Here is a 14,106-nt window from a genome sequence, read left to right as displayed (position 1 = left end):
CTACTCTGTATTTCAAATGATGAAAAAAGACCTGTGTTACAGGTAAATTCTGGAGAAGATAAAGCAAAGCAACCAAACACTAGAGGTAAATCAGTGTAGAGGATTTCATATTATGGGGTCAAGAAGCTAATGCAGACACATAGCTAGAGAAGTGGGATGGGTACTGTGTGCATGACCAGCACTTCCAATATGATTTTGTCCTTCTTAAAACCACTGGCACTGCTGAACAAACTATGTAGAGTAAATTTGGCTCTATTTTTGATTGTTATAACTGTTTCCTTCTGATAATCTAAAATTAAATACTCTGTGGATTCAGCAACAAAAGCTCAAATCCTAGCTGTGCATGTTAAAGAAACCTCCTTGTAAACCAAAAGTCCTACTTCCATAGAGCATCATTGGCACTTGCTGTGAGATGTTTGGTCTGCTAACAGACTGCAGCAGGACAAGGAGTACGTGGGGACTTATTGGAATACATCTAAGGAGTAATGGCTTATAAAGACTTGCAATAAATAATGAATGCTCAGGGTAATATTCTTTCTAATGAACATTTTAATGATTACCTTTCCCCAGTAGGGGACTTTCAGACTTCTTAACAGAGGCACAGAATGAACTCTTTGTGCTGCGGCTGTCTCTCTCCATCACTTTTTGTTTTCTTCTCGCCTGTCCCTTATTGCTAGCTGCCACTGATTCACTCTGCCTCCAGCTGTGAGGGTAAAGTTTACAGTGTCTTCAAAACCTGCTCTTTGTTTTCTTCAGTTAGGGTAAAGCTTGATGGGGGACAAAGCAAAGTGCCTCCCCTGCCCACTGGAATGCTCTGGGCAGCATTTCTGTGACTCAGCCCTGCTCCCTATACCAAGTATGAAGCGGAAACAGAAGAACCAAGAACTGTGTTTGCAGTAAGACACTGTCCCAGACTGTCCTGGTAACATGTTGAAGATTAGCTGGATAACTTTTTAAAATGTCATCCAAGGCAAATTTCAGACATTTTTACATGGAAGCCATGTATCCCCAGAGCATCCGCACTTTCTACATAGCTCATCTTTTTCTTTAGATTCTTTGGTAGATGTAGGCTTATTTCTTTTTTTTCCACATTTTTTCCTAAAGTTTTCATAGGCGCTCTGCATGATGAAAAATAACTTAATGTTCTGCCCTACAGATCCACCAAACTTCATAATAACAGCAAATATGAATATTAGTTCTCTATCAAAGTGCTTTGTGTTGAAATTCAGTCCTGCTGGGAGACTATGGCTAGCCACCTTTAAATGGTTAAGAACTGTATTTTTAACTGGAGTTAGAATATTTCCTAAAGGAACCAACAGTCTGGGATGGAGTCCAGATGTACATTTGAGATGGCTAAAACGGAAAGTCCTGATTTTTTATTAGGCATGCCATTCAGAGTGCAAAATGAAGTGTGAGCAAAGAAAGCATGTTGTCATGGCAACAGCAAATATAATTTAATGCAACAGGTTTTGGTTCTGACCTGAAAAAGGAACTATTTGTCCTGAAAGTCAGCTTGTAGCCCATAAAAGTTTTAGAAGACAGTAACTCATCTTCACTAAAGGCCAGCAGCTGGAGAGATGGATACCTCAGAGGTTTTTAGTGAACAAAAGAATCTAAATATTCTAATCATTGTTGTTCTGGCATAGATGTGCAAGAAGGAATTGCTTCAATAATGTGTCTACTGCTCACGTGATAACCACCTGCAGGCAACCTCCTAGGCACAGTGTCTTTCTATTATTTTTAATACAGTATATGATGTTTGTAGAATTGTAAGACATAGTGAGACTAAATACTTTGTATAAAAATACACAGTGTCAACTACCAGTATTAAAATTTTGGGTTTCGAAATTCCTGTCTCCCAAATTTATGATGAATCCACAATTATGTCCCCACTACTTGTTACAACTATTCAGTGGAAAAGACTGAGAGAAGCAGCAAGTTTGGGAAAGCAAGCTGTTTTCTAGATTAGTTTATTAAGGCTGGAAATAACGCTTAAACTGCACATCTGATGCCAGGTATTTGATTTTCAAGGATGTGCTCATTTCCCTTACAAGACTAGCTGCTCTGGATTCCTGAGAGTGCAGTGGGCTGCACAAGACACATTCAAAACGTTTGACTGTCTAATTCCATCTGCTGCCACCTCATCTGTCTCCATGGGAAGAAACAAATTTACAGGAGCAAAAAGAGGAATGATCTGCTTTCCATTGTTTTGACTCACAGGAAGAAATAAGCTACTCAAATCTTAAGGGGAACTTTGATCTTCCAGGATTCGCAGTTCACCCTCTGGACTAAAGATGCTTGAAGAAGTTTGGCTAAGGGAGAGGCATAATCTTCCAAAATGAACAAAAGATTCTAGACATGAGTCAGAGACTCAGCACGGTGAGGACTTGGGTTACCGTACTGGAAGGCAGGCAGGCAAACCATAGGCATCTGCATGCCCTTTGTGACCTGGGGATCCTTGTATTGTTTTCACTTCATTGTTTGCAGGTGTCTTCATAGAGCAGTGTGCAAAGGGATTTGTGCTTACTAACCACATATGCACTGAAGGCAATAAAATCTTCCACTGCTGCTGTGAAGTAAAGCTTCTCTAGTCTTCTGACACACCATGCCATGCTCTCACTATAGCCAGATTTGAACAGTTTAGGGAACATGGAGAAACCAGAGCATAACAGCCTCCTCGTTGCACCATGGTTTGTTGTTTCTCAAGACTTGTATGACCCTTTCACAGCATGAATCCATTCTATATTGGACAAAAACACACAAGACTTGAGTTTAGTGCATTTCTGACACTGTGACTGCTGGCTGTATTTGAATTATGCATCCTAGTTAATATAGGCCTATCCTGACCTATATTAACAGTTCCTTTGTCTATATATTTAATATTTTATTTCATTTTAAAAGAAAGATATTTATAAAGTCTAATTCCCTTTTATGTAAGTCTTCCTTTTCTACTCTTGGTGAACCTCTTGGAATTTTCTCCTATTGATGAGCGGGTATTTTTCAGGAACAAGCATTTTTGAAATTTTGCTGTTTAGTAAAGCCTACATCCTTCCCTACTGCCCACTGAAATCAATGGAAAGAGCCTCATTTCATCTCTTGGAAGGTTCTTTGTAGTTCTGGTCTGACAGGTGTGTTTTTTTCTTGTTACAAGAACTTGGAATATAGCAGGATCAGTGGTACCTATAGTGGGATAAATTTTATCAGTCACAGGCTATAAATTGCTGCCCATCTAAGATTCATCAGGTAGACAGTACCCTTGGCTTCGTCACAGTGGAATGCACCACAGGAATGCAGTGGATTAACAATGCATGATAAAAATACTAAAAAGACAGTATTCTTTCCTTCTATTTAAAGTATACCATGCAGCACTTCCTTTGGAGGAACTGAGAAGTAATTATCATCATACCACCATTTCCTCAGTGACTAGATTAACAACAGGTTATGGGGGTCCAGAGCTGGGGAGTTTAGCCTTGTTACCATTTATAGGTTCTCTCTGTGTCCTATAATATACTTTCCCATTAGCTGAAAGTGCCGTGTCAGGAAATTGCCTTAAGGATAGGTTTGATGTGGGGTGGGGGTGAGGGAAAAAAGCAGTTGCCCTGCTCCATGTAGCTGTAGACAGTTACTTAGTGAGAAGCAGGTATGTGATTTTCTTATTTGTCAAATCTTTTCCACTTATTGTTTAGTAGGATGGCATCTTCAAAGTTCACACAGACCATGGCATCTCATCCTTTTAAAGTTAGTCAGTAATAGGCTAAAAAGAATGAAGGGATGGTAATAAATGACCTGGTTACAAAATTCTAGTTTTGTTATTAGCTAAATCTTATTAGAATAGAATACCAGCTGTATTAATACTGATTAATCATAGCTACACGGAAAGATATTTGTCTCTTGTCCTCAGAACTGGTAATTGTACTGAGATTATTTTCCTTCTGTACCATCACTGCTCCTGACAGCACTACTCCTCTTGTTCTGGAATGGACCAACTGACAGTCCTGAAGGCCACGTGTAACTTGAACATTTCTTTAAGACTTCAGTAGATTTGATTTGTGGTTTGAGACATTTACTGTCTCCTGGTCCATATTTATTGAATTTTGAAATTCTTACGTGTCCAATAAGACAGTCTCGCAGGTGAATGTGTTTGGTCTCAAATGTCAGTCTCAAGTACATTTACTCTTTTTTATTTTTTCCTGTTGCTGCAAATTCATGAAGAATATGTTATATTTTTACATAAAGTATTTTTAAACCTGAATGAATGAGATTGTTGGGTGAAGGAAATCTAGCAACTGAGACTCTGGATAAATTTGCAAGTAGAGAACCCCGTAATTATCCAATTCCTTGCAGAGACAACAAAGGTAACACCGGAAGTGAAAGGCCAGCAAGAGCCTTATGTGTTATTTATGAAAGACAATATTTTTTTTATTCGCACTATTTAATATAAATCTGGAATAACTCAATTTTAAATGAGATTACTAAAGGGAAAATTTTCCCCTAAACAACTCGTGAAATTCTACTTTCCAACTGTTTTTTAAGCATCCTTTCAAAAGTGAAGATGCTCTTCCAGCAATATGTTTTGCACGAGATCATCTGTGAACATAAAACTTCAATAATGCTCTTGATCAAATACAATAGATCCTGGGAATACTGATCTACAAATGGATTTATATTCTCATGTGATTCAGTATGAACAGTTCTTTTTTACATTTTTTTCCCCTCCTATTAATGCAGACAAACTCCACACCTAGACACAGGATGACTATGGAGACCATTGCTAGGATTAGCAGGGGTTTTATTTTAATTATGTACAGAGTTGTTTATATATAATGTGCATTTGTATTTTATTTTGCATAAAGTCTAATAATAAAACATCTTTATTTCCAAGGGTGATTCTATTGGATTCTTACATTTGAATGCCTCCTGGTCTTCCACATGACTTGACATCAGATGAAAAGTAGATCATCTATTTTAGTAGTAAATCTGATCAGGGATGTTGTGCCGCTTCATTTTTAACCCAATGTTAATTTGGCAGATGTGTGTTTAGATAGTCTATATCATCTGACTAATGCAAAAAACTTATTCATCCAAAGAAACCGTGTATCTTCTGCTCCTTTTCCATCTCATTTATGCATACGTACAGATAGGGCTAACTATTCAAAAGATACTAATATGAAAATGATGTCAATTTATTTTATAATCAGAACAGAGCATGACTGAAGCAAATCAAGAATGCTTCAAGGACTGTGTGCCAGACCTCCTTGTCAAGAGCAGGTGGTTGAAGAGTCAACAATATGACATAAGTGCTTTGAGTGTGATCCGAATGAGCATAACTGATTCACGACCACATGGTATCTTTATATTTTATGGGTGCCTTTATTCCAATCAATGCTGCATTGAGACATAAATCAGCATAGGGGGATGTTTCTACTATGCTGATCAATGAGATACATCTTTTATATGAGGTGCATGGTTCTATATGTACTCAAGACCTCTTACAGATGCTGCCCCTATAATAGTGAATATTTGAAGAATGTTTTGCTGACAAAGAATTCAAAAGTCCTTTTGATTTTTGGTTAAAATTAATTGGCATGATATTGCATGCTGATACTTGATTGTCAGTTCATGCTCAATGACAAAATCACCAAAATCTCTCTGAAAATATTGTGCAATAAACTTTCTAATCATTCATAAGCGCTACAACACAGCATGGAGAGAGGGAATATCTAATAATTTGTTAAGAGCAAACTGAATTCCTCCTATGATGAGGTAACAGATCCACTGGTAGAGAGGACAGACTAAGTCTCCAGATCTTATGTTACTTACGTTTTGGGACTCTTTTGAATGGTTCCCTAATCAGAAAGCTAAGGAAATGAAGTCTTGTGAGTAGATGCAAAGCTGAATTAAAAGTGAAAATAGATAATAATGACCTAATTATATTGTTTAATTGAAATATATACTGAGAAGTTTCTACAGGGAGTTATTGTCAATTAAATATAGTTAAATATTCTCATGAATTATCTGAATGAAAGAATAATATTATATGTAGTAAATTTGCATATGACAGGAGATGGAGGTTTCTGAACATGTGGAAAGCAGAATTAGAATCCCAAATGATCTTGACAAATTGGAGAGATCATCTGAAAAAAATAGGATTAAGTTCAATAGGGAAAAATGCAAAGTGTTAGGCAGAAATAATCTGCACAGATACAAGATGGGGTAACACAATAGACAGCAGTTCTCTGGAAAAGATCTGGGAATGTGAATCAAATTAAGCATGAGTTGATGAATTATTAAAAAGCTAAGTGACCAACTAGTATGTATATGAAAACCAGAATGTAGCCTGCAGAAGTAATCTTCTAGGAATTTATACTGGTAAGGTCTCAGCTTGGAGCAGTGCAGCCAAGGAGAACTTGAAAAATTGAAGTTATTAAGCACTCAAAAAAGAAGATGGAAGGGTCAGGGCAATAATTAAGATGTAAAAGAACCATTCTGTTGTGAAAAGAGGTAATATGTCCTTTTTGTTCACGACAGACTTAAAAAGAAACAACAAACTAAATTACACCGGGGGAGAGTTAGAATAGTTGTTAGGAAAATCTTTCTAAGAGTAAACATAGGTAAGCCTGGAGAGGTGGTGAAGTCACAATCATTAAGAACATATATATGTAGCAAGTGACATGAATATTGATTCTGCCTTGAGAACAGTCTAGATGACCTTTTAAAGTCCTTTCCAGCTCTGCTTCTTATAATTTTATATAAAGATAGGAGTAGGTTTTGCAACTTTGCTTATCTCAAATAGCAGCCAGTTCCATGAGGAGATCCAATGAGTCATTGGAAAAATTCCTAGTCAAAATGAGCAATATTTCCCTGTGTACAAGAACTAGGTTTGGTGAAGTTACTGCTTAGCATTCTTGCTGTGTGAATTTTTTTGATAAACTTATATTGATTTATACCAGGAAATATTTAAAGATCACTATTATAAGTATAATGAAATTAATTGTAACTTCTGAAGTTATTTGATCTAATTAGGGAATAAGGGTGAGTATTCAGTAAAATTAATTCTTACGCAATTGCCCATGGAAAGCTTTGGGAAAAGAAAGGTGTCTGACTCATGCCACCTTTATGTATACTCCTGCTGTTTTGGACTGCAGCTCTCTCAGGAGCTCGTGGTTGAAAGAGACCCATGCAGAACACTGTGTTCTGTGCACTGCTGTGCACTGTGTCCATGGCCTGAACTTCAACATCATACCCAGCAGAATGGGAGAATGAGTTCTGTAAAGCCAGTGCACTGACTTTTTATAACCTGGACTTTGTCTTTGGTTATTCCTCCAGATCATATTTTATGCACTGCAAATGGGGTGACCAAGGAATGAATTGCATCAATTTCATTCCTGTGTCTATCTGGAGCTCTCTCTTTTGATAGGGACCTGAAGTTCTGAAGTGTTACTTGAACACTGCTCTCAGTCTGTTATTGTTTAGGCTGGTGATTAAATGCTTAGAGGGTGTAGTGGTGGAGAAATATTTCCACTATCCAAAAAATACATCAGTTTCTGAATATTTAGAGAAGCTTGTGACATTCTTCATACCTTTCTGCTCCTTGAAGTCTGTGGTAACTCTTTTGTATGCTGTTTCCTTCCAGCTTTATGTACCACATGGTACCAAATATCTGTAGCAGAGATTGGGAAACCTCTGTTTAGCAGGTCTGGTTTATGGTTATGCTATAAATAGAGGTGAAACATGTAACTCATTTCAAGAATAATTTCTTCACTGAGATCACAGGATCATTTAAAGCTGTCCAAACACTTAGGATGAGTGTCCAGATAGTCTGTTTCTTTTTTTTTCTCAGGAAATTTGGAAGTGGGACAGTTTACTCACTGTAGATGATTCATATCTTTATATCCTAGTTTGAAGTGGTTCACCACACCATGGCCACAACTTCAAAAGTGTCAGATGATCATCAGACATCACTCCTGCCTGTAAGACTGATTGATTTCCCCAGCTTTCTAGAGTTTTCGTAACTTACTAACCTCTGCCCCCAAACTCAAACAATTTAGGTTCAAGAACAAGCATTAGGAAACTGTTTATGAAATAACGAATATACTAAATTCCTGAACAGACAAATCTCTTAAAGCCAGAGCTCTGGGGACTCAAGTGCAGAGATTCTCATGGATTCTTAAAGCACTTTTCCATGTTCCTTTACAAAGGTTTTATCTTTTCCAGTTTTAAATCTTTTTGTCTAGACAGCAGTAAGTAACTGGCATACCTTTCTCTCAAGAATGGTATGGTTAAGTCTTTCAGATAAATATAGCTGGATATTTAAATGCAAAAATAAATGTCTAAAGCTCTACTTATTAGTAGCATCTGTCTCATGCTTGATGTGTACTTCTCAGAAATATTCTAATACCTACAGGGGCTATATTTAAGCAACCTTGCTTCTGCTTTGGTGATCACATGTCATGCGCTGCCTATATTGTTGATTTTGTTGCTAAGACCCGCTGTGAGTTCTAGTTTCCAGTGTTTCAGGTTACATGTTTAAACCTGGCCTTCCAACTGTTTCACGCTATCCTGTGTGTCCCCATCTACTAAAGCTGATACTCTGGAGGCCCTCTCTTTCCACACTGGTCCACATTGGCATGAAAAATTGAGTTGAAAGAGGAGTTAGGATTACAGATTTTTTTTTTTTTTTGTTTATGGTAGTTGTTGAATTTCCATTTTGGAAATGTTACTAAGAGGAAGACTTAGGAAGCACATATTGGGTGTATGTGGTCAGCAGATCGGCCTCTGTCACCCTCTCCCTTCCCAGAGCATTGCAGCCTCTAAGGAACAAAACCCAGAAAACATGATGAACCTAGCAGACAACAAAGCTGAGAAGCCAAAGAGAACTAGAGAGAAAAAATTTTACTTGAAAACACTTTCCCACAAGCCTTTGATTTGACATTTTTCACTAGAAGAGATAAGGAAAAATTTGGTCCCATGGACACTTATTTGGGGAGTTATATTTAGGCTCACCTGTGTTACTCGAAGAGAGCTCCATGTACACCTGTGAGGTTTTAAGTAAATTACAATACAAAGTGTCAGTGAACTCCAGTGGGACTTGGCCTATCCCGGTTAAATTGTGTGCATGATGACATATCAGTCAGCATGATAGGGCTTCACTTCTGCAAGTAGAAACCCATCATGCACTGTGTTGTGGAAATTATTGTTCCATGCCAAGAAGCTGTATGTTACTCTCTCTATCAGGCACAAGTCCATTCCTCTCACTCTCTAGATATTTTCTGTAAATGGCTATGGGTAGTTTGTGTTTCTTCAGTGACTCTAGATTTGTATAAATGTTTTAATGCATTGTAAATTTTTTGGCAACATGTTAATACTCCTTTGATTAGAACAGCCACTGTTGTTTGTTTTTATATTTAGAGCAAAGAAATGCAAACATCCTTACCATCAAGAGAGCTAAGTGGGGTAGTACTGAAGGTAGGTTGTTTTGAATCTCTGTACTGCCTGTATTCTAAGCTTAAGTTTGTATGTGCCTGTTTTGCTATCTGGTCCAGCAGAAGCTACTGTCTTTCAGAATGCAATAAAAACTATTTTCTGAAGACTTGTTTTGGGGAGATAAAGTGCAGAGGAGAAAAAAAAATTCAAACTAAACAAATTCATACACTGAGGTCGACTTTATCTTAGAAGAGTTGCTTGGATTTTCATACCCTCACAGTGGCTCATTGATCTACATGCCAAAAAGAGCTGGTTGGTTTTGATTTACAGATTCTACATTGTTTAGGAGATTATAGTCTAATTCTCCTTCTGCTGTGACTAGTCAGGGCATGAACTGCAGTCATAATGATAGGCACTCTGTTTCTGGATTTTAGCATGCCAGGCAAGGAAGTCACTTCAAAGTAAAGCTGAAACACGTGAAGAAGTTGTGGGGGAGAGAGCACTAGGAGGAGGAAATTAGTTTGACCTTGGCTTATTAAAGAGTAAGGTATGCTGATGAATTGGTGAATTTAGGCACTGCTAAAATGGATAGTACAGGATGAAAATGATAACTGCCTTTTATTAATAGAGTTGGTATAAAATAGCAAATGTAAGAAAAATGTAATTTGGACAAGGGATCCATTTTAATGGGAAAATACTTTGTTGTCAATGGTAGTTGATATTATTTGTATTGGAGTTGTGTTCAGGGTCCGCTTTGGGATGAGAGCATAGGGAGGAACCACACTGCACTTTTTGTTCTGTGTATGTCTAAAAAGATTCCCTGTCTTCACAGTTCACAGGTCCCACAGGGGTGGGATAAAGGGAGTTCCTGCTTACAGAAAGCAGTGAGGGCAGGAGCTTAATGTCAGGACTTTGAAATATCCTTGAAATTACTTGGTAAAATGTAGTTTATAGATGTGTAAAGCTCTTCTAGGCATTTTGGTATAATTTAGATTTTTCTGGGGGTTTTTTTGTGTGGTGGTTTGTTTTTTTTTTATTTCTTTCCCCTCCTTCTAAAGTCTGGTCTGAGATCTTAAAAGATGCTATAGTTTAGAGCTTTGTATTCATAATATTTGGCACTTTCTAATCTCTTATTTTAGTTCACTCTATTACAGCACAAATGAAGTACAAGAAACCCTTGACTGGGATATTTGTTTGTAATACACAACTTATTTGCTATATTTTGCCTCTTTGCAGACAAACATGATCCTCTTTCCTTTGATATTTTAAATTATTTCCTTAATTATTTCTGGGACTAGTTTCTAGGTTGTTGCTTGTTCAAGAGTAGTCTATTGTGTGGTCTAATGACAAAATTTGAGCAGATTAGGCTTGCTAGTACTTGCTTCTATCTCAAAGAGACGAGTGTCATTCTGAGGGCTGAGTTTCTGACACAATATTTACAATTATAACCTCAAAAGTTGCTTTCTGTGCATTTGCTTGAATAGTCAATTAAGATTCTTTGTCCTGGTTTCAGTCAGTAAATTTGCTCATTAGGGTGTTTTTATGTAACCACTTTTTGATTGAGACATCTGTGGAAAAGCGGCAGGGAAAGGTTAACAAGTTAAACCAAACATTAAACTTTAAAAGATTTTAATTTGTGAGACATTAAAGCTGTCCGCGGTGTAAAATAATCCATATCTTGATTCACAAGTTCATCTTCATTCTGGAAATATCTCAGTTTGAGAACTACAGAGAGATTTTAATTTAGGTGTGTGCCTCTGTCCTGTTGAATATGTGCAGCATTATTTTGCTCACCTAGAGATCTACTTGCTCTAATAGATGAAGGCCAAGTTTGTTTTATAACTTAAATATTAATATATACCAAGAAACCCATATTTCTTAGAGGAAATTTGATTTAATCTGAAAGCCCAAACACTTCTAACTGGATTTGCTTACATCCCATCTGTGTGCATGCACGTTCCTTACTCCCTGGCAGTGAAAAATGTGCAAATTCTCAGATGCTGGCATTGTAGAGCCCCTTTCTTCTTCCTCTCCTTCTCTCCTCTGCCCTTTAGTTTTGGATTCAGGGACCAGAGAGGTTCAGTTTGGGTATTGCATTACAATATTGGCACTATTTTGGAAAGGAAAACCTGAATCCTTTTTAGGTTGAAAACCTGAATCTTTTTTTTTCCTCTTGTTTAGTACAGTGAGTATCCCCACAAGTAAAAAAATATGGATGCAACTGCAGAGCCAAATTAAGTGGTATCAAAATCATGGTAGCTTTAAAATCATAGAGCTATGTGGAAGACTGTTTCATCTTTTACCTGCTGTATGTGATATAATAACATTGATATATGTTTGAACAGCCATTTGGGATTTTATATATCAGAGAGACTGTGTTTTGAAATTTAATCCTCATGAAATATTTGACATCCTGAATGGGATAATTGACACAGGGACACTAATTAAGGAGCTGTAATTCAGAAGGTTCTGATCATGTACTTTATACTGACATGTATATTGTCCCCCTGGTAACAGTGTTAATGGTGCTTAGACGTGTATCAGAGAGCATTCTCCTGGGAGCTCTGGAAATCAATCTCCTATGTAATGTCATTTTATAATGCTCTAGAAGGAGCAGATTTACACATTTTTCCATTTATTAAGCTGTTCATACATAAAATATTCTGTCTTTGAGATAGTTTGACTCAGCTGATGTTTTCATTCTTAAAAATCTGCAGTGAATAATATCTTCCCCTGAAACTGAGCTTTTTGCCTAAACTGCTTTGCAGTTCTTAATTTTCACTTGAAGTCTTGGAGAAATCTATTCTATTTAGCTGAACTGAGTCCTGTTTACCTTACGTAGGAATCATTTCATCAACGCCTGAAATGCAAAACCCTCTGTAGCAGGAACGAAAAGGCAGTCTTGTGACTGCAGCTCTGAGCTAAAGGACATGCTTTCTCCAAGTATGATTTCATTCAGATAGTGAGAGCAGAGCTGCATTAAGAAACAAAAAGGTTGGCCTTAGGCAGGCAGGTGAGCTCAGTTTTTTCTCTATTTTCCTCCTGGCTTTGTGATCATACTAGGCACATAATCAGACTGTCTGCCTGCCCCAAACAGAGCATTCCTTTATGGCATTTTAACAAATCCAAGACCTCTTGAACTCATCTTACCAGACTTTTAAAACTTTCTGCATGATCATAAGGCTTAAGTCAGGAAATACTTTTAAAGCACTCATTTGCTATATTGCCAGTGAATACAGTGAATACTTGTTAATACTGTTTAAGGTGCATTACCCTACCACTGTAGAAAGCAGAAAAGCAAAGGACATGCTAAAATCCAGTTAAAATTGCTGGAGTCTGGCAAAATGTATTTAGCAAATCTAAAACCACCTGAGAGATATTGATCTCACTCTTGAAAAATGTGTAGATGGATTTTTAACTTTTTCAAAATTAAGCATTTTTCTGGTCTCCTGGTGTGCAGCTTATACAGAAGCTGGCTCTTTCTGCAGTACAGCATGTCCTCTGATGCTCGTTTGGACATTGCTCCAGCAATGAGTCAGAGTTCCAGCTATTGTTTCAGTAACATCAGTTCCTGCCGTGCTGAGGGTTTCCCCTCTCATCTCTTTCCCAAATTATCAGCCAGACCCAACCCTTTTCTGTTCATAAAATCCAATGGGAGGCCCCAGATTGGGCTAGGGTGGCTACAATATACTATTCAGGCAATTCTAGCATTGCATCTACCCTGGAGAAGAAATGGCTATTCATTTTCATATCTGACATGGGAACCCAAATGCTTTGAGGCACCAATGAGAGAACAGTCATTACGATACAGTGCAGACGGCAGTGCTTTGTCAAAGACCACGCTTTGGGAGATGCACCTCCTGTAATCAGCATATCTTGCAGCTCTGTGTGGCTTCTCTGCAGAGTAGTCATGCTGTCATTTCAGTAGTTAGTCTGGGGAGGGAAGTGGCAGGTAGGCTTAAAAATGTTAATGATTACCAGTGCACGAAGATACTTGCACAGGGTGAGGAAGACCTTTTGCTGTTGAAAAAAGTGCAGATAGGTAGATAAGACGGTGCATCTTGAAAACAAGACACCAACCGGATTGTTCTACTGCAGCTGTAAATTCAGACTAAATGAGACTGGAAGGAACTGAGGGTATCAACCTCTTATGTCCTGTAGCAAAGGACATGGAGAATGGAAAAATGAACACGTGATGTACAGGGTAAGCCAATGTTGTAAATGTGTCTGAGCCACCACAGTCACCTAGACTGGAATCCGTTATCATTTGGTCTAAAGCCAAAGGGTTATAAAACATGCCTTTCACAAAACCGAACTGTTTATGGCAGATCTCATCTGTGCAACACACATGCCACTGTGATAGGACTTGCTACCCCAAACTTCTCAGATACACTTCATCTCATCAAGGCTAATGAGAGTAGCCATTACATGTGTTCAGAAGTGTCCTTGACTTATGGCAACACCCACATCTCAGATGGTTTCAATCTTTCCAGCATGTGGATACTTCCAGAAGATTTTTGAAGTTGGTTTTAAACTTTCCCTGCATGTTGCTTGTGGAAATACAGAAGAAATTATGTGTATGGTCTTTTCTCTTATAAAGATACTCAAATCACATCTTTTTCACATGTCCTTAACCTTGCACCTCCCAGCAGACTAAAATAAAACTCATTCAGTGCTATCCTC

The 14,106-nt window shown here is 37.8% G+C and overlaps 1 long non-coding RNA gene across 1 annotated transcript; it reads left to right on the top strand.

The window, feature by feature from the left end:
- Positions 1-7,883: 7,883 nt before the first annotated feature.
- Positions 7,884-9,958, top strand: LOC114003372. The gene is made up of 3 exons (XR_003546205.2): positions 7,884-7,970; positions 9,409-9,465; positions 9,858-9,958. It is a non-coding gene; the product is annotated as an uncharacterized LOC114003372 (long non-coding RNA).
- Positions 9,959-14,106: the final 4,148 nt, after the last annotated feature.

This window comes from Pipra filicauda, unplaced genomic scaffold (genome assembly GCF_003945595.2).
Source record: "Pipra filicauda isolate LSUMZ 115617 unplaced genomic scaffold, ASM394559v2 scaffold51_size4534324_pilon, whole genome shotgun sequence".
In the NCBI taxonomy this organism is placed as follows: Eukaryota; Metazoa; Chordata; class Aves; order Passeriformes; family Pipridae; genus Pipra; species Pipra filicauda.
This window is presented reverse-complemented; position numbering and strand designations above follow the sequence as displayed.